The sequence below is a fragment of the Sminthopsis crassicaudata genome, chromosome 1 (assembly GCF_048593235.1).
Source record: "Sminthopsis crassicaudata isolate SCR6 chromosome 1, ASM4859323v1, whole genome shotgun sequence".
NCBI classification, from domain to species: domain Eukaryota; kingdom Metazoa; phylum Chordata; class Mammalia; order Dasyuromorphia; family Dasyuridae; genus Sminthopsis; species Sminthopsis crassicaudata.
Genome location: NC_133617.1, coordinates 6,071,848 through 6,096,278, shown reverse-complemented (window position 1 = coordinate 6,096,278; position 24,431 = coordinate 6,071,848). Strand labels below are relative to the sequence as shown.

General features: G+C 42.2%; 1 pseudogene; it reads right to left on the bottom strand.

The window, feature by feature from the left end:
* Window positions 1-21,400: 21,400 nt before the first annotated feature.
* On the bottom strand, window positions 21,401-22,212 carry LOC141542316 (transcription elongation factor A protein 1 pseudogene; annotated as a pseudogene).
* Between the last annotated feature and the right edge of the window lie 2,219 nt (window positions 22,213-24,431).

Here is a 24,431-nt window from a genome sequence, read left to right as displayed (position 1 = left end):
CCCCTTTGACTTAAAATAAAAAATGTTATGTTCATCTGCTTTGAATTGCTGACAGATTGAAAAAAATGTAATTTAGGGGGGCAGCTAGGTGGCCCAGTGGATAGAGCACCAGCCTTAAATTAAGGAGGACCCGAGTTCAAATCTGGGCTCAGACACTTAACACTTCCTACCTGTGTGACCCTGGGCAAGTCACTAAACCCCAGCCTCAGAAAAAAAAAAGTCATTTAAAATCACCTTCAGGTACTAAGTATGCTTGTTTGTTAATCTAATGTTTGATGGCACAGGTGTCCACTTTTAAGGATAAAAGTTGCTTCATTTGTTTCTGTCAAAATAACATTTGGTTTTGTTTGGTTTGGTTTTGTTTTTGTTTTGTTTTTTAATCTGGATATGTATGCAAGTTTGTCTTGTTAAGTTTAAAACTTTCTTTTTCTTTTCATTTCTTTTTTTTTTTTTTTAAATATAGACTGTACTTTTTGAGAAAGGCCCTGCAGTGTTGATTATCCCCTTTTGAAGGATGAAAATTAACTCCAGGTTATTTGGTTATGGTTCTTTTCTTTTTTAGTCATGGGAGGCTTCTAGTTAAAAAAAATCTATGCTGAGGTTGCTATTTAATTCCACTCAATGCTAAGTACAGAAACACGATCTTTATTTGTTGGTGTGCATAAAAGTTCCCACTCCATGGATAGCAAAAATATTTTATTTATAATTTACAGTTCCACAAGGTGAAAATATACATATTTTGCACATACAATTTCATTTTGTTAAATTTGCACGCATCTGCAGAACTTTCACACAACGAGCACCTGAAACTGTGCAGGCAGTAGGAAATACAAATACTAAAATGTATTTATTAAACAAATGATAGCTAAGCACCCTGCCTCAGCTAAGTAATTTACATATATCCACATATATAGATAGATAGATATAGATGTAGATATATAGAGATATCCATACACATATATACAAATCCTCCCCCTCCTAGATTAAACTATAACACAGCAGCTCCTTTTTGTTTTTTGTTTTGTTTTGTTTTTTAAGAAAACCATGCCTCTCATTTTATTGAAACTGACTCAACTGTATCAGATTCTGTTTTAATTTCAGTAGATCTATCTATGCTATCATCTGTACAAGCTGGTGTGATATCAGCTGGTTCTTCTTTAACTTTGGAACTGTCACAAGGTTCCTGCAATTCTTTTTTTTTGACAAGGTTCAAGGGATTTTCAACAAAATCCCTTGAACCTTGTCAAAAAAAGAATATTTGCTGGGAGATGGTGTACAATCAAATGTAGATTTATTTTAATAATCTTCATAACATGATGGATGGTAAATCTTCCCATCTACTCGGATAGCATTTTTAAGATGCCATTCTTCTTCCTCTTCATCCCAGTATTGATCAAATTGTTCCTGACATATTTCACAGCTCTCACCTGCCCCAGCTGGTCTTTAGCAGCTTCTTGGTTTTCAACACAACCTCTTCATGTAATTTTTCAAAAAACTGGCTCTTTGCATGTTCCTTCAAATCAGCTATTTCCTCAAATTCTATCCAGTCCGTTAGACTACAGTACCACCTCCTATGTGTAACTTTTCTGCTAACATCCTTTTCAGCTCTATTTTGTCGGTAATGCCAGTCCAAGTGGTGTGCATAATCGTCAGCCTGTGATGGTGTAAACCTCAGTCCACAAGAAGAACACTGGATACCAGTATACAGGCGGTTTATGACACTAGCATAACGCTGTTTCAATTCTTCAACTGTGAAATTAGTGAGGTCAGGAACATCTTGATCTTCACTTCGAGTTTCTTCTTCTTCCTCAGGAGGAGGCTGTGTAGCAACGTCATTTCCTTGAGGTGTTGCTGAATCAGGTTGGGACAATTTAAGTATTCCTGTTTTTAGCAGTTTTGAGAAGAGTTCATTCACATCAACCTGGCTGAGATGGTTATCAGGATATGCTCTTGGAAGAGCACCTGCTGCATTCTGAACAAAAGTACCAGGATTTTGTGGATGAACTGGTAAAAACTGCTGCCCTTGTCCCAAAGATACAGGCTGAGTAACTCCAGAGACAAGCTGCTGAGATGGCTGAATATTCCCAAGTGCAATTGGTGTGGGCAGATTACTAAAGTTTCCATACTGAGGACCCTGAGGATTCTTTTCCTCAAAATAATGTCCAGATGCTCTGTTAAGTGGATTTGAGAACTTTTGCGCCCCAGGGCCATGTGGTCCATCAAAATTTGGTTCCTGAGCTGTATCAAACATTTGCTCATGTCTTTGGTCCTGTCTTCCTTGCAATGGTGCATTAAACGCATTGTTAGGAGGGTCATTATATGGGCCAGTGTGACTAAAAGAGACTGCAGCAAGTCTCTGTGAAGGAGGATTGTCAAACCTTGCACCTTGAAGACCAAGAGGAATATCAAATCTTGATGCTTGCAGGTGTTGTGGACCATCAAATCTCTGAGGCCCCAGTCTTGGTTTTACCTGCTGACCAGGTGGCCCATCAAACCTTTGTGGGCCCTGTTGACCAGGAGTTCTTTCAAAACCAGGACCAGGTTGACCGTGCAAGCCATCAAATCTTGAAACATGACACCCCTCAAATCTTGGACCACCTTGGCCTTATGGTCCTTCAAATCTCATACTACCTCCTTGTACAGAAGGACCTGCTGGGGCAGGCTGCACCTGGAGTCAAAATCAAGCAGAGCAATTGATAGGAAATTAAAACCACCATGCACTGTCATTCTGCCCCCAGATAAGTTCACATTCCCTGCTGGCATAGCCAGTGGAGCAGCCATTACTTCTTGGTTGCCTTTGATCCATTGCTTCACTGGTTCTCGAAAGTTGCTAGCAGACCCCACTTGTCTGTCCACAAACTCAAGCATGAATGGACCGCCATCACTAGGGCTTGAATGGTTCCACTCTTCCCAATTCCGAGCGTGTAACTGAAGTCTGATCCGTCTTGGAGCTGGTGTTCTTTCTGTTAAGGCAACAAAGAGAAACAAGAGGGACAAAAGCACCAAGGTCAAGTACTCACGGCTCCATTTTAACCTGCTGGTGCTTGATCTTTCTACCCACCTAGAGGCTCCTATCAGTCCTTCCATCCTAACTCAAATGCAGGCAGTTAAGAAAGAGAGGAAGTTAAGAAGAGAGGAAATAACACAAGTTACCCTTAGATTCCCAAGAGGGGGAAAGATAGAAGATTTATACTAGTGAGCCCTCTCACAAATACAAGTAAGGATTGGGCAAAGGATCCCCCAGAGTATATAGCTAACATGGCCAGGGGGTACCACAGGATTCCTAGGAATCTTTTGTGAGAAAAATGGTTATTAATAGCCAATGGCTTGGGGAGATCCCGAGCTTTTCTCTTTTTTAAAGTCCTGATTTTAAAAATGTAATCTCCTGAAGGACAATGAAGATCTTGAAATTAGATTAAGATGGGGAAGCCATTGTATTCTACTCTGGATTAAAGTTCAGGTTCAGTCCCTCATTGCAATATTCATCCTTTCATTAATTGTTAACCAGTCAGAGCTGATTGCTACCCTTGGGAACACCTCTCTTCTAATGAGCATATAAGCCTTGAATCTGTCACTATGATTGGAGAGAGAGGGAGAGGGAGAAGGAGAGGGAGAGGGAGAGGGAAAAGGAGAGTGAAAGGGGAGGGGAAGGAGGAGGGGGAGGGGGAAGGGAACGGGGAGGGGGAAGGGGAGGGGGAGAGAGAGAGAGGGAAAGAGGGAGAGAGGGAGAGAGGGAGAGCCAGAGCCAAAGCCAAAGCCAAAAGACCAGCCATTCGTTAACAAACATGCTGGAATTATTAACAAAATGATTCAATTACCCAGAAATTTGGTTTGTGAAACCTTTTTAAGCGGTGCAACACATTTGCTTTGAGGAAAACCCTGAGCATTTCTGGAGTGAAGTTGATTAAGTGACTGAAATTCCAGAGCAGCACAAGACGTGGATTCTGAGAAGTCATTTCACATCTGAGTGGGAGCAAAAAAATGGCCTTCGAAGCAGCCCAGAAAATGATGCAGGGAAGAATGTGTCCTGCAGTGTACAAGGAGATATTTCCCCCTTAAGATTTTCAGCCTGCTCCCCCATTTGAAGAAAACAAGAGCCTGAAGAACCTAAGCTGTTTGATGGAAAAGCTTCCAAGTATCAGTGCTTTCCCCTAAATTAAAGGTTCACAGTGTTTCAAAATGAAGAGCTGGGTTCTCTAACTTTGGGGGACATTCCCCCTATTCCTCAAGGTTTCTAAATCTCCAGTTTATCCTGGGTGATTATAGATTTTTCCTCCCCTCACTCTATATAGATTCTTTCCCTATTGAGTCTGCTCCCCAGAGGTTTAGAGCAACCTGGGGAGAACACCCTTTCCCAAAATCATTTTGGGACTCTACAAGTGATTCTGGCTTTCATACTTCCACAGCTCTATGACTTCCTTTTCCCCCGAGGCAATTGGGGTTAAGTCACACAACTAGAAAGTGTTAAGTGTTTAAGCAGATTTGAGCTCAGGTCCTCCTGCCTTCAGGGCTGGTGCTCTATCCACTGCACAATCTAGCTGCCCTTATGACTTCCTTAATGTTGCTATTCTCTTCCTTGAAGCAAATCATTATCCACCAAAACCTTTTCATTCTCTTCCACATAAACTTTTCAAATTTTTCACATTAAAATTCCTTTTTCTTATCCAGTCCCACTCTCTCTTGTATCAGACTTGTCTATGTACAAGTCTCCCTCCCCTCCAGGGAATCATCAGTTCATTTGCAAGGCGCTGTCATTAAAAACAAAATAAAACAAAAACACCTCCTTTGGCTCTTTGCCCAGCAAAGTGACTTCCACATTATAGACCTGCAGGGAGTAGGTCTGTTTAGAAGGAGTTCCAGAGGCCTGCAGCTATTGTATTTTCCCCATCCCTAAAGGATATTTCTGTCCCTTAAAAAGACATAATCTGTCCCTCTAAAGTCTTTAGAAACAAATTGGATGGTCATGAGGTAGATAGAAGAACTGTCCTTAGGGCAAAGTTGGGGGAGTTGAGGGAGATTAGGTCATAGGTAAAGATATGATTTAGTCAGAGTCAGTAGCAAATGGAGTATTTGAATCTAGGTCTTTCTGGATCTAAGTCTAGTACTTTATCCATACTCCATGCTGCTCCTTAAAGGGGATGGCTGGAGCTAGAAGCTGGTCAGTCATGCTTTGGCTTTGGCTAATGAGCTTTAGGGGGACATTTCTCCTCAAATGATACAGGAGATGTAGACCACTTCCCAAGCTTTAAAGCAATATATATCATTGTTATCATTCTCCTCATGTTACATTCAAAGGAATTCAAATAGAAAGAACCCTGCGGCCAGAGATAATTTTATCATTGCCCTTTTGGGCTTGATGTTAGCTGGACTGTTGCTTGGGTGAATCAGTCTTGTAACTGGTTGACAATTTGGGGTGTACTCTCATCAGATTCACTGAAACAACTTGAGAACCCCTAGCCCAGGACCAACCACAACCATGGGGGTGAAATACACTCACCCTTTCCCTACATGTTTCAGATTTTCGGGGGCTAGTTATCGATATTTGTACTTTGCGTGTGCTTTGGAGCTCTGTCTGTGAATGTGGGAGACTTCTGGATGTGACATCCATTCAAAGTTACTCTTAAAGGTCTGTGGGTTGGTCTTATGTCTAGGCCATTGGGAATAATGATTTTATATGCGATGAGGTTCTAATTTTAGCTCATTTTATTTATTGGCTCCTTTAGGATATTGGCAGATTTATATTTGTTGTATAATGATTCATAACCTCTGGAGCTTCAGACATTCATTCTGACTATTTGATTTCATTGTCCTAAAGACTGAGTAGGTGTTGAAATTTTAGAATGTCCTCTGATGTGTTACACAATTCAAAACAACTCATTGTATAATCTTCACTGATGATAAGTTTAGGGTCTTGAAATAATTTATACTGTCCATTATTTGGTCATGAATTGCTATCATAAATCCTATTTTTATAAATTAATTCACATGACTTGGAAAAGTTTTAAGCACCCATTTGTTTCCATATTTATTGATTGAATTTATGTGATGTCATCCATGTAGGATTTTTTGATTCCACTCTAAGATCTTAGCCATTTCATAGGTTATATCAGGAAATCAATATATAACCCATAATGATTATAATCAATAAATCCTGTTAAACGTCCCTATTTTTAGCTTGTACTCTTGTGCTATGAAGGGATATGTCTCTAGTCCAGTATGATTTCTGAACATTTTAATCTGCTTGTCATGTCTTCTGAAAGTAGTAATCTTCCGCTTTTTTAATGCAGAGTATTTAATCTTTCTCTAGTTCCCTTGGGGCATATGGGGCACATGTTTCATTTATATTGTACAGCTCCTTGGATTCCTTCTAGAACTGTTGCCATCCATTTTTTACTCTTTCTAAAATGCACATTAATACTGAAATTGTGAAGGTGTTCATCACTCAAAGTAGACTTTTCCTCCAACTCTGCCCTCAGAATGGCATCAGTATTTCATCTTGACATAAGACGGCCCTAGCTTTCTTCTGGATAGCTTTATGGCCAATGTGTCTTGCCTAGAGAAGACCAAGGGATGTAGAAATATCACTTTGACTGGATGATTCCATATGAACCCTGGATTAAAGTTCAAATCTTTCCTTCTCTATAGTTTCTTGACAAAATTAATAATTTCATGCTTACTGATTCAATATTACAGTCTGATATCATTGGAGATTCTCTGAACTGAAGTTTTTATTGTCTTTGTGCCCTTTGGTAGAGCGATTTAACTTCTTGTTAATTGTCTAGGTTTAAGAAGGTGTAAATAATGAAGATTAAATCTAAACATGTATGTGCATACTTTTAAAATTTAATCCCAGAGAGCCCAGTTGTTAAACACTGATCAGTGGCCCTACACTGCTCTGTAAACACTGCTTGAGCTCAGCAGGAGCTCAGGCCTCAGGGAGTGAAGGCTAGACCACATTAGTGGCCTGATGGGATTAGAAGCTCATGATGGCCATGATGTGACCATAACTGACATTTATATAGAGCTGGAAGATTTGCAAAATGCTAGACATCTATTGTCTTATTTGAGCTTCACACCACACCTGCTTGGAAGCGACATTTAATTGTCTTAAGAAGAGATGATCAATCCTAAATGGGGTCATGAACAATTCGATGGCCAAACAAAAAAAAAAAAAGGTCCTTCCAAACTCTTCTACTTGAGGGCTTTCCTGATTCCCCTCAGAAACTAGTGCCTCCCTTCCTTCCCCTTCCCCTTGTCTTTGTTTTAATATTGTTTCTCTTGCTGTCTCTGAATGCCTGGAGAACAGGGCCCTATTTTCACATTTGTGTATGTAGTTCTAGCACCTGCTATAGTAACTGACACATAGTAGGTGTTTAATCAATATTTTTGTTAATTGAAAGGAATAAAATCCAGAGCTGTAGATTATTATTTTTTCCTGAGGCAATTGGGGGTTAAGTGACTTGCCCAAGGTCACATGGCTGGGAAGTGTTAAGTGTCTGAGGCCAGATTGGAACTCAGGTCCTCCTGACTTCAGGGCTGGTGCTCTATCCACTGAGCCACCTAGCTGCCCTAGAGCTGTAGATTTTTAAAAGGCCAATGTTGAGATAAGAAATAAGAGAAATTAAATGTCCTAATAAAAGGGGGGAAATTTGAACCAAAAGGCATCAGTGAACTATAGTGGAATGAAATCAGTTGTTAGAACATGGGTCTGAATGGTCATGCCTTGGTCAAAAAGAAGCAAGCAGGATCAGAGGGTAATATTGGTAAATTCTGGTAAATCTGGGGAAAAGGTATATTCAAAGGAGAAAATGCTAGTACTGAAGTCGATCAATAGCCAATTAACAAGTATTTCTTAAGCGCTTTCTAAGTTCTAGGCATTGTGCTAAATGCTGGGGATGGGCACAGAAGCCCAAAGGAGGATGACACTTGCCCCCAAGGAGCTCACATTCAAATGGGAGAAGCCCACTTATAAAATGACCTGAGAAGAGGTTGGGGTGTGTGATGAAGTCTGGGTGAGGGCAGCCTGGGTCTCCTGAGAAAGGCAGGCCCTGCTCTCCTGAATACCCTCCTTATTTGGAAGTTCTGGGAAGAGCCCTCCCACCAGAGGGAGGCTGAAATATCGGAGGATATGTCTGGGTGGGGATTCCAAGGCTCCAGGAAGTTTCTGGGGCATGATGGAGGAGTCCAGACGAGTGCGGCCTGGACAGAAAGGAGGAAGAACTAGAGAGGGAGGAGCCTTTTTTGGGAAGACAGTGGGGGCAGAAACAAAACCAAACAGATTTGCTCAGCAGGGTCTATCCATATAGACCAACTGGACAGAAAGAAGATGGATGAGTAACCCAGGGAATAGATCAGTAGCCTGGCATGGAGGAACAATATTGCTGCGATGAGGTAATTCAATTTTCCAGACTTTGACTGCCACTCTGTCTCGCCAAAGCAGAGCAGCCAGCAAATGCTCCACTTGCCTTAATGACAATTTCATCCTTCAAAAGATGCAGGATAAATTCGACGCTGGGTCTAATTCTCATTAACAGGAAGGAACTGGGGACTTCATGGAAGTACTGATAAGCCAGCAGGGCTTATCATCCCAGAAACTGTGTCAGGGCAGAGAAATGGAGGCAGAGCCCAGTGTATGATGTTGCTTTGGGGGGAGCAGATTTCAAAGAGAGACGGGATCTTGGGGCCAAAATTATATGGGGGAAATCAGCTGAGAAAAGATGGGAAATTCTTAATATGATTCAAATTCTGAAGAAACAAAGGGAACAATTCTGATGAAGAAAAAACTTTAGGAACTTATGTCAAGAGAATTCATCAAACAATTTTGATTCCCATACACATACACACATGTATACACATAGGCACATAGATATATCCATAGACACATCTAGATTATATATATATATATATGCTTAATGACATATTTGTATACACACAGAAATATAGACATACACAAACACACACACACACACACACACACACACATATATACATACACATGCACACATATACCGGTATATGGCAGTACCATGAACAAGCAACAAAGGATGTATTTTAGGAGGGGATATAAGTCCTATCTGCTTACTGTCAATAATGCTAAAGTTCAGAATGATCTTAGACTGAAAATGAAAGCCAAAGGAAGAAATTTACTCACTTTTGGTTTGCCTTTTTGTAAAATGGGGATAATAAAATATACCTAACTTATAGTGTTATTTTTAAGGGTCAAATTAGATTGAGAGAAATTATTATTTCTTGCTTGTATTAATAACCAATTATTGAATTACGATCAAGATTTTCCCCTTTTCTATTTTTGTCACTCAGAAATTAGCCCCTGTAACTTATTCATCGGGAAGCTAGGTGGGGCAGTGGATTGAGCAGCAGCCATGAACTCAGGAGAACCTGAGTTCAAATGTGGTCTCAGACACTTAACACTTCCTAGCTGTGTGACCCTGGGCAAGTCACTTAACCTCAACTGCCTCAGGAAAACAGAAACAAAACAAAACAAAAACTTATTCATTCAGCCTTTGAACTGCTGGGTCAATACTAAGAGGAAAAACTCAGATCTGTTCAAAAGGAAAATTGAGCCCATTATGTTTTATTCTGCAGTTCTGGGATCATGTGGATTCTCCCTTTTGTCAGCTGGGTGATGAGAGTATAGATAAGTCTCTTTGACTCCAACTAAGTGATCAAAGTAATGTCCCTCAGCCCCTCATTAAAATAGATGCACCTTTTATTATGATATTCAACTCTCTCTTTATCTGTTAACAAATCAAAGTTTATTGCCACCCTTAGGAACACCCATTCAAGAGTCTTACTGACCCATTTTATTAATTATATGCTGGTATGATTAATATAATGATTAATTACCCAGAAACTGTTTCTCAAACTTTTTATACATCAGAAGATAATTCATAAAATGTTCTGTAAATATTAAAATACTATATAGAGGTAAGCTATTATGATTACAGATGAGGAAACTGAGGCCCCAAGAATTCTCTACTATGGATTTGAGTTGGACTAACCAGAGAATTCAGTTGCCTTTATTCTTTAGTTTTTGCCATCTTCATTCAAAAGGGCTGAAACAAACAAAACGCTAAAATGTTATTCAAAATGTATGAAATGAAATAAGTATAAAAATAATTAAAATATCAAATTATATTTTTCATACATTTGTAGCATTTTTACTTCTGACATTATCAAAGCCCAAAACTGAATTAGGATTTTTGGGATGCTGTATATAAATCTCTTTATCCCTTTGTCTATTTCTTTATAAAATCAGGGGTTGGATGAAATGCATCCTGGTCCTAAGAATGAAACTTGAGGATAAAAATCCCCTTCAGCCTCCCACACCCATAAAGTTCACAGCTTCTTTCAGCATCAGTTAAATGGTTTTGTGAGTTGCTGTGCCTAAAAACATTAATCATTCACCTGGCACTGTAGGTACTGGCACTCACCTCCTTCTCTAGGACCCTATGGTTCTGAGCAGCTCCCCCTGGTGGTGAGCTCTCCATCCCTCTGGTGCTGAGCTCACTGTACCTACTGGCACTCACCTCCTTCTCTAGGACCCTATGGTTCTGAGCAGCTCCCCCTGGTGGTGAGCTCTCCATCCCTCTGGCATTGAGCTCATCAGGGCTTTTGGGGTTAAGCCATTTGTGACGAAGCATCTTTTTCCTGGATGACCTCTAGTCCATTGAGGGGTCTATACTTCAAACCTTTCCAGCTCAGTTGGACCTCTGAGAGGTTCTACTCCACTGGCCCAAGGTACTCTCTATGCTAAGATATCAAAGGAGGATGTCGTGGCAGCCATAAATAACTATGTTCCAAAATAGAAAAGGAGAGCCACTGACATCAAGAAAACTGGTATCTAATCAGCAGGCACTCCAAGTTCATGCAGAAGGACAGGAAAATAAGTACTTATTAAGTGCCTGCTGTGTGCCCCCCACTGTGCTATGTGATTTACAAATATCATCTCATTTGATCCTCGCCCAGGCCTTCGAGGTGGGTACTGACTCCAAATCTAGCACTGTCGGCACTGCACCACCAGTTGTGAACAGAACAGGCCCGGATTTCTCTCCCAGACTGGAACAGGAACGGACCCAAAATTTAGCTCACTGCAGAGTGAAGCACCCAGGACCTCAGAGTATCCACTCCCCAGGGCATTATTTCTCAGTATCCTTTGTTGCACTTTCTTCTATACAAATGGAAACTGATGACTTGCTGACTTATGGACTTGGATATGGGAGATAAATGTATCTAAACCATAATGGGGCTCTTGGTAACCTGACTCATGCTACAGCACTATAATCTTAGACTTCCTTCTCTGATTTTCATTCACTGATGAAAAAGTGCTCAGTCACCAGCCTCTGGGAGGAATTCTAATAGGAACACAATATTTGAAGCTGGAATTCAATCTTTGTTCAGTTGTTTTCAGTGGTGTGGGACTATCTGGGGCTCCATTTAGGGTAATTTGCCATTTACTTTTCTAGCTCATTTTACTGATGAGGAAACTGAGGCGAATAAGGCGAAGTGACTTGCCTAGGATCACACAGTACATGACTACCATCGAATATGAATTCAGAAAAATGAATCTTACCAACTCTAGGTCCAGTACTCTGTCCACTGTGCCACCTAGCTGCTCAAATCAATCTGGACCTTGTCTAGTCCAACCCACTCATATATCTGATTTGATAAATGCATAGCCTGTGATTGAAGAATTTGACTCTTCAGGTTACCAAAGGAGAAGATACACTCCTTTTGATCTGGAAAAAATGAAATATTTTAATAAGGGTTGCACTCTTTATGGGGCTACATCATCTTATGTTAAGATGTTACTAGAGAATTTGGCTTATGAAATATTCACCCCTAGTGATTGGAAATCTATTGCAAGGACCTGTTTAGAACCTGGATAAAATGTGTTATGGGTTTCAGAGAATAGTGAAATATGAAGGATACAAACCCAAAGAAAACAGGCAAACTGGAGTGACAGTACAAATCATCTTTCACCAACCAGAAGGTAAAGGTCTATATGCAGACACTTCAGCACAGATTAATTACACCATAGCAGCATATGAGCAAATTGGTGTTGCTGCAATCAAAGCATGGGGCTCCCTCCCAGGAAAAGAAGGAGGGGAAGCCTTCACAAAAATAGAGCAAGGTCCCAATGAACCCTTTGCAGAATTTGTGGGACGTCAGCAGACAGCTGTCAAGACAACCACTGGAGAAAATGCAGCTACAAGACAACTGGCTAAGAAAAATGCTAATGAGGTATATATGGGGACTACACAAGGATGCTCCTTTAGAGGAGATCAGAAGACACTGTCCCACAGTGGGCACAAATGCTTATTATACCCAGGCTGTGATGCAAAATATAAGAAGACGGGTCCCTCTTGGCAAGGGACATCCACAGAAACTCATTAATGCTTTCAGCATGAATAAATAGGCCATCTGAAAGCTCAATGTAGGCAAAGAGATAGAGTGAGAGTACAGGATGAAAGAATAAGACCAAAACCCTGTGTCCAAAATGTAGCCGAGGTTTCCACTGGGACTCAGAATGTAGATTGACCCAGGGAAATATGAGGTAGGATGCAACTCCAAGACCTGAAACACAGAACACGTGGGCATGATGGCAGCCAAGGTTACACCCCAAGAGTCTTTAGAAGTTCAGGACTCTGATAGGATCAATCAACAGAGAAGCAATCAGATGGGAGAAAGGGATCACATGATCAATCAGTTAAAAAGCAATCAGATGGGAGAAAGGCATTACATGATCAATCAGCAGAGAAGCAATCCGATGGGAGAAAGGGATTACAAGTGCAGAGAATATAGGCTTTTTTAACCCAACAGAAGGGCAGTGTCCAGTGCAAGCAACTTCAGTTTAATTGCCAGATGATGTGGAAATATTTAGAAAGTGCCAGATGATGATGAGAGATTGAGAAAGTGGTAAATAAAAGGGACTAACAAGATTAACTGGTTGTTGAGAAAGGGTGTTCTTGTATTTCTGCAGATGGAGAAAGAATCAGATGGGTGCCAACAGCACCTGGAGAGAGACAGAAAAAAGAGAAAAAACTTGAAACAAAAAAGACCTAAGAATCATCTGACACTGAAAGAGCATGGCTGATAATGAGACTGTTACAGAACTTCAGAACCAGCATGAACTATTGATTTTCCTGAGATAAAAAGAAAAATTGCTGACAAGACTTTTTGCAGAACTTCAAAATCAGCAGGAATCATTGGATTCCTTGATACATGATGAGAGTATTACAGAATTTCAAGACTTGCAGAGATCACTGGATTCCCTATATACATGTGAAGTAATGGATAATAGATTGGTTTGGGACTATTTCTAGGACTTATGGACAAGCATAATTTCTCATGTTGGTTCCTGTTATCTGTTACATCACTACTAGCCAGTTTTATGTTCCTATGTGCTTATATAATTTATGTAATTATGTGCAATACCTCCCATATTTATGGATTTAAGTATACCTGTTTCAAGTGAGACCCTTCAGAAACCCCCTAATCTGATTTGATTTCCCATTTTCCTTGGGTGTTATCATCTTCCTTCATGAGACATCAGGGAGAGTGTGGTCACCTCTTTTTATGGTGTTTTCATCACTTTTTTGAGGAGTCAGGGCAGGTGAGATCACCTCTTTTGGGGGTTTTCATCTCCTTGAGAAGTTAGGGAGAGTGATCACCTTATGTTCTAAAACAAAAGAAAGTGGCAGCTGTTATGGGTCAGAACTCTTAAGTTGAAACAAGGATGCTTCTATAAGGTACTAACTAAGTGGAATTGATGAGACAATGGTTATCTAGGTTACCATGGTTCAATATGATGGACTTAATCTTACAAGAAATAATGAGTCCTAGTGATAAAATGATTGGCTTATACTCAGTGTGGAGTATATAAACAGGGACTGAGAACAACAGAGGACAAGCACACTAGAAGCTCTGGGAACCAAGGAGAAAGAAATTCATTTTCCCCTCAGGCAGGTTCTTGCTGGCTGGCCTGTCCTCCAGAACTTCCCCCACTGAGACCAAGGCAGGTACAAAAAGCTCTCCAGAAAGCTGCCCAGCCCCATGAAGGAGATAATAAAGGATTTGTACTTTAACACCAATCTCTTCTTGTGGTGATTAGTGATGTGAAATGAAGGCTTCTCCAAGAGACTCCAGAAAACTGAACCAGACAACATTATTGTAATTGGTGAAGTTGAACATTATTTTCCTCTATCTACCTTCATGGGAAGAATTCAGCTAAAGTGCAGTTGAAAATCTATTAAACCATGACCTTCTTCATCAGCAAAATTTTAAAATCTGATGTCAAACAAACACAAAAGAACAACTGATCAGTTTTAACAATTTATTTAAAGTCATCTTGCACAAAGGAAGATCTATTCAGAGCAAGTATTTTAGAGTTAAGAAGTACAACAAATGCAATTGGTCACAGCTAATCACAGATGCAAAATGATATCTAATCATGAAGGTTTATTAACAATCATTATGATCCAAGGGAGATACTCATTCAAAAATGATATCTACAAACTAGATAAGCTGTCTAAATATTCTTTCATTACCACAGTACATTGGAAATCCCAAAATTACACTAATCTTTCCTCTTCCTTAATAAAGTAGGAACATGTCAATACAGAAAGAAATGCAAATTCCACTTTCACATTAACAGAGAATAAAAAAGTTTTTTTGTATATGGTTCAGATTTAAAAAAAAACAAAGTTCATTTGCAAGAAAGATAAACAAGTTGCCAAAAGTTGAAATTGTTAAAGTTTAATGTTGATTTCTTTATCAAAATGAAAAAAAACAGTTTTAAACAGACACCATACAATTCACTATCTGATCTTATACTGATTAGCTATATAAGAATGGTTTCAAGGGAAAAAACAAAACAAAAACAAAACAAAGAACGAACCCCAAGGACTTCTGATACTTTACAAAAATCTCTTTTGCAGGGAAACTAGATTCTTTTTTTTTTTTTTTTTTTTTTTTACCAAGGAAGATTTATTGTGGTTTTTAAAAATATTTTAATAGTTTTTATTTATCATACAGATGCAAGGGTAATTTTACAATATTGACAATTGACAAACCTCTTGTTCTCCCCCTCCCTCCTCCCCCTCAGATGGCAGTTTGACCAATCCATGTTATATATGTTACAGTATAAACTGAATTCTTAACTAAGTTTTTAAAGCTAATTCAAAAATCTTCTTTTGTACATTTCCAAGTATCTCCTGAATTTCTTCTTCTCAAAAACTTCCATCTATTTCCACATTCATTATAGAGAACATATGTTGTCATAAGTTTATCACCACTTAGGGTTTGAAGCTGGGTACAGGTACAGTTCTTCGTTTTACATTTGCCACATTGAAATAGGTCCCACCGGTCTGAGCCATTTGATGTATTCTAATTTCTTCTTTGGTCAGGTTTTTCCCAACTTTTTAAGTTCATCACTAGCCATTCTTTTTGAAAAAAAAATGTCTTTGAATAGCTGTTGAAAATTAAAACAGAAAAGAAAGCTCCATCACAGGGAATTGCCAAGGAAAGGTGCTGTGGGCCTCCTGTCCACCAGACGATGGCATTGCATTGACAGGCAAGAGCATTAAGAGAAAAGGGTTCAATTTTCCCCAAGATGGTCCTCTCCTCTGGGCAGAAAATCCTAAGACAAGGTGGATCGAGCCAGAATTTGCCCATCATCTGTCCTGTCCTTTGCATTGCGCCAACACTCCTCACTCTCCCTCATCCCCTGCACTTTGAGTCCAAAGGAATGCTTCTTTGCTGGCTTCCAGTTGACATGTGTATGGGTGGCTCCTAGTCTCTGAGTGGGTGTGGATGGCAGTATGTGCCTGTGTATGCTTGTGGGTGCTTCTCAGTGTTCTAGGTTTCCAAGAGGCTGTTCATCCTAAAAAGAGGGAATTCCAGGAAAAGTCGGGGATGAAGAAAGAGGGGTCCTGGCTGCTGTAATTCTTGGGAGACAAAGGTGTCTTCTCCAAAGTTCTTGGAGCCTGGGGTGAATCTTCTGAGACTGTCTCAGTGAGAGAGGTGCAGATTTCCTGTTGAGGACTTTGGGCTTCTTGGGCTCCAAGGACAGGATGCATTGGCTGGGAGGGCCCAGAGGGGAGACAGTCGCTACTGGTCCCCTGGGAGTCTTCTGAGAGGCAGCCGGATGCCTCCAGTAGGGAGAAGAGAGCCTCCTCCGAACTGGGCTCATGAGGCATGGCAAGTGGAGAAGTAGAGGAAACTATGGCCACATCTTCCAAGCTTGAAAGGCTCCTGCTGTTGCTGTTGCTGGGACTGGGGTGAAAGAGAGAATGCAAGGATGGCTGGGACTGCTGGGGGGCATTCCAGAGGACAGGGATCCCACTCCTGTTGTCCTGGGCAGGAGCCTCCTGAACACCAAGTAGTTGGCCAGGGGCCTCAGAAGCTGCTTCTGAGAAGGTGGAGGGGCTGCACGCTGCAGCTGTAAGAAGCGGGTCCTGGGCTTCTCCATCATCCCTTCCTGAACACCTTGTCTGCCTGTCTGAAGCAGGAGGAGATAATGGTCTTTTCTTGGGATCTCCCTCGGTCTGTGGTGAATCTTCCAGCTGTGTCTGGGCCAGATGGGGCCAGATTTGCTCTTGAACACTTGGGTCTCCTTGGGCTCCAGGGACAGGGTTCAGAGGTAGAGACGGGCGGCAGTCCGCACCAGTGGCTTGGGAGGGTCCTGATGGAAAGGTGGGCTCCTGCAGTAGGGTGAGCAGACTCTCTGGATCCCAGCCATAAGACGCGGCAAGTGGAGCAGTGGAGGTCTGCAGGCCGGGGTTCAGGGTCATAGCTTGCAAGGTTGGCAGGCCATTGCTGCTGCTGCTGCTGCTGGGAATAGAGTGCAAGAGAGAGTGCAAGGGTGGCTGGGACTGCTGGGGGGCATTCCAGAGGACAGGGATCCCACTCCTGTTGTCCTGGGCAGGAGCCTCCTGAACACCAAGTAGTTGGCCAGGGGCCTCAGAAGCTGCTTCTGAGAAGGTGTAGGGGCTGTCCCCACTGGAGGCTTGGGAGGGTCCTGATGGAAAGGTGGGCTCCTGCAGTAGGGCGAGCAGACTCTCTGGATCCCAGCCATAAGACATGTCCAGTGGAGCAGTGGAGGTCTGCAGGCCGGGGTTCAGGGCCATAACTTGCCACGGGCCATTGCTGCTGCTGCTGCTGCTGCTGCTGCTGCTGCTGCTGCTGCTGCTGCTGGAAGTGGAGTCAAAGGCAGAGTACTGGAGCTGCCGGGGCTGCTGCATGGCCCAGCAGTCCTCGGGCATGGTGATGTTGGCCTCCTGCACAGCGGCCTCTTTTGTTCCCAGCCGGTCTCCAGGGCTCTCAGAAGCTGCTGCTGGGGAGGCTTTGGCGCTGGCTTCTGCAGCTGGAAGCCCCTGGGCTTCTTGGTGAGTCCTGGCTGAGGACATGGCGGGGCTGCCTGAAGGCCCAGGAGACAGACGCCTCTTCTTCGGAGCCCTTTCCGCCCGGGCTACAGCTTCTGAGTCTGTCAGGTTACCGGGAGGCCAGATTTGCTGGGGAAGCCTTGGCTGTTCCCGGCCCCCAGGGGCAGGCTCCGGGGGCTTTGGGAGTCCGGACTGGAGAGAGTCCCTAGTGTGCCCGGGGGACGTTTGGGCCAGAGACAGGGGCCTGTCTTGGTAAGGCGTCGGGGCTACAGAAGTGGGGGGCAGCAGGCTTGGGGGAAGCGCGCCGGCCGCGGCCGAGAGTGGCTGGGGAGCCTGGAGCCCATGGCCGGGAGGAGAGCTTTCCCGGTCCCGGGCCTGGCGCTCTTGGGGCACTGGCCGTTGGCCGGCGGGGTCCGGAGCCGCCTCTGAGGAGGGGGCGGCGGCGGCTGGTTCCGGCGGCTGCCCGGCGCTCAAGGCTCCTGCCCAGGGCGCGTCACTGCGGAAGGCCCTGGCATAGGGATTGTGCTCGATCTTGAGGCGGATGAGCTCCCGGTTGCGATAAGCAGTCACGGCAAAGAACTCGGTCTCGGGGAAGCTGAAGACGTGGCTCCGGGAGGGGGCGCCCGGCGCTCCCTGGTCTCCACAGGCGACTTCTTCCACGTGGAGCCGGGGCCGGTACCGGTGCTGAGACCGGAGCCGGAGGGCGCGCGGCGCGCTCCCGCCAGCGGGCTCCTCGTTGCTGAGCTTGAGCATTTTAAAGGCGATCTCGCGCCCCATCCAGTGCGCGCCCGTGTTGGGGGAGTCTGGGTGCGCATACACCTGGTTCCCGGGACCGTGGCTCTGTTCGGGTCCATACGGAGCCCACCCGGCCTCCTCATAGCGCCAGTGATGCTGGTCGACGGGCACCATGTCCACAGAGACGCGGTAGCGGGCCCGGGGGTCCATGCCCCGGATGTGGTAAGCCAGGAAGGGGAACATGGGCCGGCCCGGCCTGCTGAGGCGCATTTCGTTCTGCTGCCGATGGAACGTGAGCCACAGGGAATGGTTGCAGAGGACGACCTGGAGCGTTCCGGAGCAAGCGGCGCCGCTGCTCGGGGGCAGAGGCTGCTGTTGCCCGGCCATGGAGGGCTGGTTCGGCGCGGAGGGATGGGCCCAGACAGGAGAAGGGCCGGGATCCATGCCTTGAGGAGCCTCAGGAGCACAGCCGCCTATTCCCCGGCTTCCGAGGGAGGAGCGGACCTGCACAGCGGCCCTTTGGCCTCGGGCCTTCTGTGCCACGGGCATGGCAGCCTGAGGGCGCAGCGGTGCTGTGGGAGCGAGGGGCGCTTCTGGACTGGCCAAGTCCTCTTCTGGGCTGACTCCGCGGGAGAACTTCTGACGACCGGGGGTCTCGCAAGAGACTTGTCCCCCAGCCGTGGTCTGAGTTCCAGAGCTTGAGCTCTGGCCTCCAGTCTTCAGTCTCTCTCTGAGTCTGTCTCCCTCTCAGATCCCTTAGCTTATATACTCTATCATAAGTACACCCTCAGAGGTGTGAATCTTGGAGGAAAGCTGTCAACTCATAGATCTATAGTGAGTACGAAGTACCTGTAAACTCAGAATCATTATCGCAGTTCCCCTGAGTTAACACCTTGCAGTAAGATTACTTGTTTCAGGGGAATGAAGATAATGATTCTCTAACTCATATGTACTTAGCACTTTAGTATAGTTGCACATGTTGACACTTATTCTACCAGACTGACACTTATGATGATAGATGACATAGACTCAAGAACAGGCTGGAAGACAAAGACCCTCATGGTGGCTGTCCTGCCTTCTCTATTGGCCATTGTGGGGAGAGAGGGGCCTATGTTGGCCAACTTTTAATACACATCTTAACCAACATGTTATATTAGATTGTAATGGTCCAGAGCTCTGGAGAAAGATTCTTGAGGCAAGAATTCTTACAAAAAGGTGCTAACTGGGTGGAATTGGGAAGACAATGCTTATCTAGTTCTGCATGGTGATTAATAGTTCTCTAGTTCTGTAGGACTGATTGACTCTTACAACAAATAATGGTTCACTAGGGATCTAATGATTGGATTCTACTCAGGATACTGCAATGATGTAATTGTAATAGAGTATATCAACTGGGGACAAAGTCAGCCAGGGAGACAGAAGACTTGACCATCGTCCTGGTGGCTCACCTCCCTCCTGCCTTCCTCAACTGAAACCAAGACCCATTCCCAGAGAACCTCCAGAGAGGTAACTCCGCCCCAGGTGAAGGACACATATAGTGAAGGAGATAATAAAGACTTGGCATTTTAATGGAGACAATTCTTGTGGTGATTATAGTGCTGAGACCAAAGCTGGTCCTGAGACCTCCCCAAAACCAGCCAGAACATGACATTAAATAAATTTTTTGATTTTTTTTTCATATTTTACCAAACTAATATTTTGCAGGGGACAGAGTGGATATAAAATGGCACAAAAATGACAATATTGTTCCGAAATTATTTAATGTGATCTGTGTAGCATTTGAAGTTGGGCAAAAAAATTGCACTGCCATAAGGAAAAGTTTGAACAAGAATGCCCTAGTTTTAATGAACAGCATTTAGTGGTTTTTAAAAGCTACATAATCAGAAAATAAACTTCAGGAGAAAAAAAAATTATCAATCTAGATGTTGGAAAACATACTTTCAATGTTGTATACTGGCTGCTCAAGACTGGTCACTGAATTTTTTTTTTTTTAATCATTGTTCTTTACATCAAAGTAAAGTTCATGAACACTTTAGGAAAACTACTGTAATTTGTTATGGGCCCGAAATCTGAACTTACAAGCTACTAAGGGGAATTGATGAGACAATGGTTATCCTGTTTAGCATGGTTCAGTATGATTCATTTAATCTTACAACAAATACTGAGTTTATACTCAGTGTGGAGCATATAAGCAGGGACTGAGAACCAGAGAGGAGAGAAGCACACTAGAAGCTCTGGGAGCCAAGGAGACAGAAATTCATTTTCCCTTCAGTCAGGCTCCTGCTGGATGGCCTGGCTTCCTATACGACCCCCACTGAGGGGCAGGCATAAAAGGCTCCCCAGAAAGCTGCCCAGCCCCAGAAAGGAGATATTAAAGTGATAATAAACACCTGGCTGATTACTGAACTGAAAGAAGGCTGCTCTCAGAGATCCCAAGAAAACTGAACCAGACAACATTACAGTAATTGGTGAAGTTGAACATTATTTCCCTCAATCTACCTTCATGGGAAGAATTCAGTCAAAGTGTAGTTGAAAATCTATTAAACAATGACCTTATTCATCAGCAACAATTTAAAATCTGATGACAAACAAATAAAAAAGAACTGATCAGTTTTAACCATTTATTTAAAGTCAATTTCCCCAAAGGACGATCTATTAAGAGCAGGCAATTTAGAGTTAACAAGTACAAGAAATGCAATTGGTCACAACTAGTCACAGATGCAAAATGATATCTAATCACTAAGGCTTATTAACAATCATTATGATCAAAGGGAGATACTCATTGAAAAATAGTATCTACAAACTAGATAAGTTTTCCGACTATTATTTCATTACCACACTACATTTGGTAATCCTAAAATTGTACTAATCTTTTTTCTTCCTTTATAAATTTGGAACATGTCAGTACAGAAACAAATGCAAATTCCACTTTCATATTAACAGAGAAGCAAAAAAGGCTTTGTGCATGTGTGAGATTAAAAAAAATAATTAAAGTTCATTTTCCATTTGGAAAGAAAACAAGTTACCAAAAGTGGAAATTGATAAGTCTAATGTTGACTTCTTTAACGAAATGAAAAAAAAATTAAAGGTACACCATATAACTGACTATATGATCTTAAAATGACTAACTTTATAAGAATGGTCTCATGGGGAAGAAACAAAACAATACGAAATAAACAAATAAACAAACAAACAAACACACAAAACTAAGCCCAAAGATTTATGTTGCTTTACAAAATCTCATTTGCAGGGAAACTAGATTCTTAACTTATTCTAAAAAAAAACTTCCATCTATTTCCACATTCATTACAAAAAACATATGTTGTTATAGGTTCATCACCACTTAGGGTTTGAAGCTGGGTATATGTACAATTCTTCTTTTTACACTTGCCACATTTACATAGGTCTGTTTGGGTCCCACCTGTCCCAGCCACTTGATGTATGCTAATAGCTTCTTTGGTCAGGTTACTGCACATCTCTTTAAGTTCCTCACTAGCCATTTCCTCGGCAGTCATTCTAGGAAAGAAATCTGGAGGTATGTTCCCACACAGTACGTTTTTCCTTAAGTTTGGCTTCTTTGCATCCTTGAGATTTGCTGTTCTCCTTCGTAGCCTGTTTTGATACTTCATGTCCCTGTTCCGTAACTCCTGATATACAGCTTCCTCAATCTGAGCGCCCAGTTCTTCTACATCGGCCCCGATAGCAATGTAGTCACCTCCAGTTCTGAGGGCTGCAGCAAGCAACTCTCGGCACTTGATTGGAACAGAATCTGAAATGCTTAGTGCCCGGGGGAAAGCTTTAATGAAGGAATCAGAAGCCTTTGTCTCTTCCTTTCCTGTGTTTGCTTTGCTACTGAAACTACTTTCTCGTTTTGCCTCAGGCCTGTTTTGGGAAGAGTGAGCAGACTCTTTTTTTTTTTTTCTTTCATCAGAGTCTTGGACGGTTCCCATACCAACATCTTCCAGGGTGTGATGAGAGACTTGGCTAATGATGTGACTTCTTCATCTGCGCTCTGCTTGCGAAAAGTATTTACAGATATTCCAATATTTGTGGACCTCAATATTTCCAGAGTCATGGGAACGTTTTTAAGTTCCTTTAGTAAATGCAGTGCCCCGGCCGCGTTCTTCTTCTGCTCCATCTTATCTATCTTCTTGGCTATATCTCCTCCTCCATGGCTCCGGTGCTTTTCCAACCTCACTCTCCCCCACACCCCGAGGGGATGGGACACGGGACAAGCGGGAGCAAGAGGGTGATGTCAGAAAAGGAAGAGTGGGAGAGGTGCAGGAGTCCAAGAATGTCAAGAAGAGCCACTCACGGACAACCAAGTCCCAGGGCCCTCTCAGAAACAAATAAAGACCGGGCTTGGGTGACTGCTCCTCCCAGGTTCTGGTGACTGCTCCTGCCAGGCACTGATGAAGGCTCCTCCCAGGCACAGGGGATATAGAGGGAGGGGCTTTGGACAAGTATATTTGAGAGAAGTATACTTGAAACTCAGAAGAATAGGAGACAGGACAGCCACCACAAGGGTCTTTATCATCCAGTCTGTTCTGGAGTCTGAGTTGAAGAACTTGAACTCCACCCTCCAGTTCTCAGTCAATGTTAAATTTTTATCAATTTCAAGTATAGGTAACTGTTTTTCTTACAAATGGAAAATGTACTTTAATTTTTTTTTTTAATCTGAAACATACACAAAAATTATTTTACTTTTCTGTTAATGTGAAAGTGGAATTTGCACTTGTTTCTGTATTGACATATTCCTACTTTATTAAGGAAGAAGAAAAGATTAGTACAATTTTAGGATTACCAAATGTAGTGTGGTAATGAAATAATATTTGGAAAACTTATCTAGTTTGTAGGTACCATTTTTCAATGAGTATCTCCCTTTGACCATAATGATTGTTAATAAGCCTTAGTGATAAGATATCATTTTGCATCTGTGACTAGCTGTGACCAATTGCATTTGTTGTACTTTTTCACTCTAAATTACTTGCACTTCATAGATTTACTTTAAATAAATTATTTGTTAAAGCTGTTCAATTTTTTTTATTTGTTTGACATCAGATTTTAAAATTTTGCTGTTGAAAAACGTCATTGTTTAATAGATTTTCAACTACAGTTAGGATCATTTCTTCACATGAAGGTAGATTTCAGTTCAGTAATCACAAGAACAGCCAGGTATTAAAAGTCCAAATCCTTTACTATCTCCTTCCTGGGCTGGGCAGCTTTCTGGAGAGCCTTTTAGACCTGCCTTGGTCTGAGTGGGGACAGTGCAGGAGGCCAGGCCAGCTACCAGGAGCCTGATCTAAAGTAAAATGACATGTCTTTCCCTCCCAACACGCACTGAAGCTTGAGACCAACCTTGACTTAGGATGTCCCAAGTATTTCATTAAAAACCAAGGTTCTTGAGGGCAGTAATCTCTGTTGGCAGGACTCCTTCCTCATTTGGTAGATCCCACAAGATCATCTATGACTGAAGGAGAGGGCTTTTGGATTTTGGTACATTACTTCTGTTTACATATTACATAATTACATATGACATAAGATATGGTTATGTAATAAAATGTAAAAAATATGTAATAAAAATTCCAAGTAAAATATTTATAGAATAAAAGATATTCTATATCACTTCCTTCCCCTCTGTATTAAACTTCAATGGTTCCCTATTGCCTCCAGGAACAGATATAAAATCCTGTTTGGCATTCAACCCTATTTATAACAGCCTTTATTCAATCTTATTTCTGTTTATGTGTTTATACACACACATGTATCTTAATTCTTAGAGAAAAATAACCCAATTGTGTTACTTTGCTTAAAATTTACTTTGCCATTATGATTTAAAACTTTTGTACATTTGCCACATTACTAACACATTTCAAGGACCTAATCTCATATATGAATATCATTATTGAGGACAAATCCAGAACAGCTAACATTTAAAAAAAAAGTAAGATCTTTCATGTTTGCATTCCCCTATAAGCACTGACAAGATCTCTAGTATTGCATCTTATATATGATACATATTTACAGTTTATCTGTCCTTGTTTTAAAATTTAAAATTTCGAGAAGCATGATTATAATAATATTAGTTCTGTCCCTTTAGAGGCACAGATTGAATTGACATAGCAGAAAATGTCCTTAACACTGATTCCAGGTCAGAGTCATGAATGGGGTAGATTCGTGGGGCAGTGCATAAAATGCCAGATTCAGAATAATGAAGACTGATCTTCATGAATTCAAATCCTGCCTCAGACACTTTTTAGTCATGTGACCCTAGGCAAGTTGCTTCATTCTATT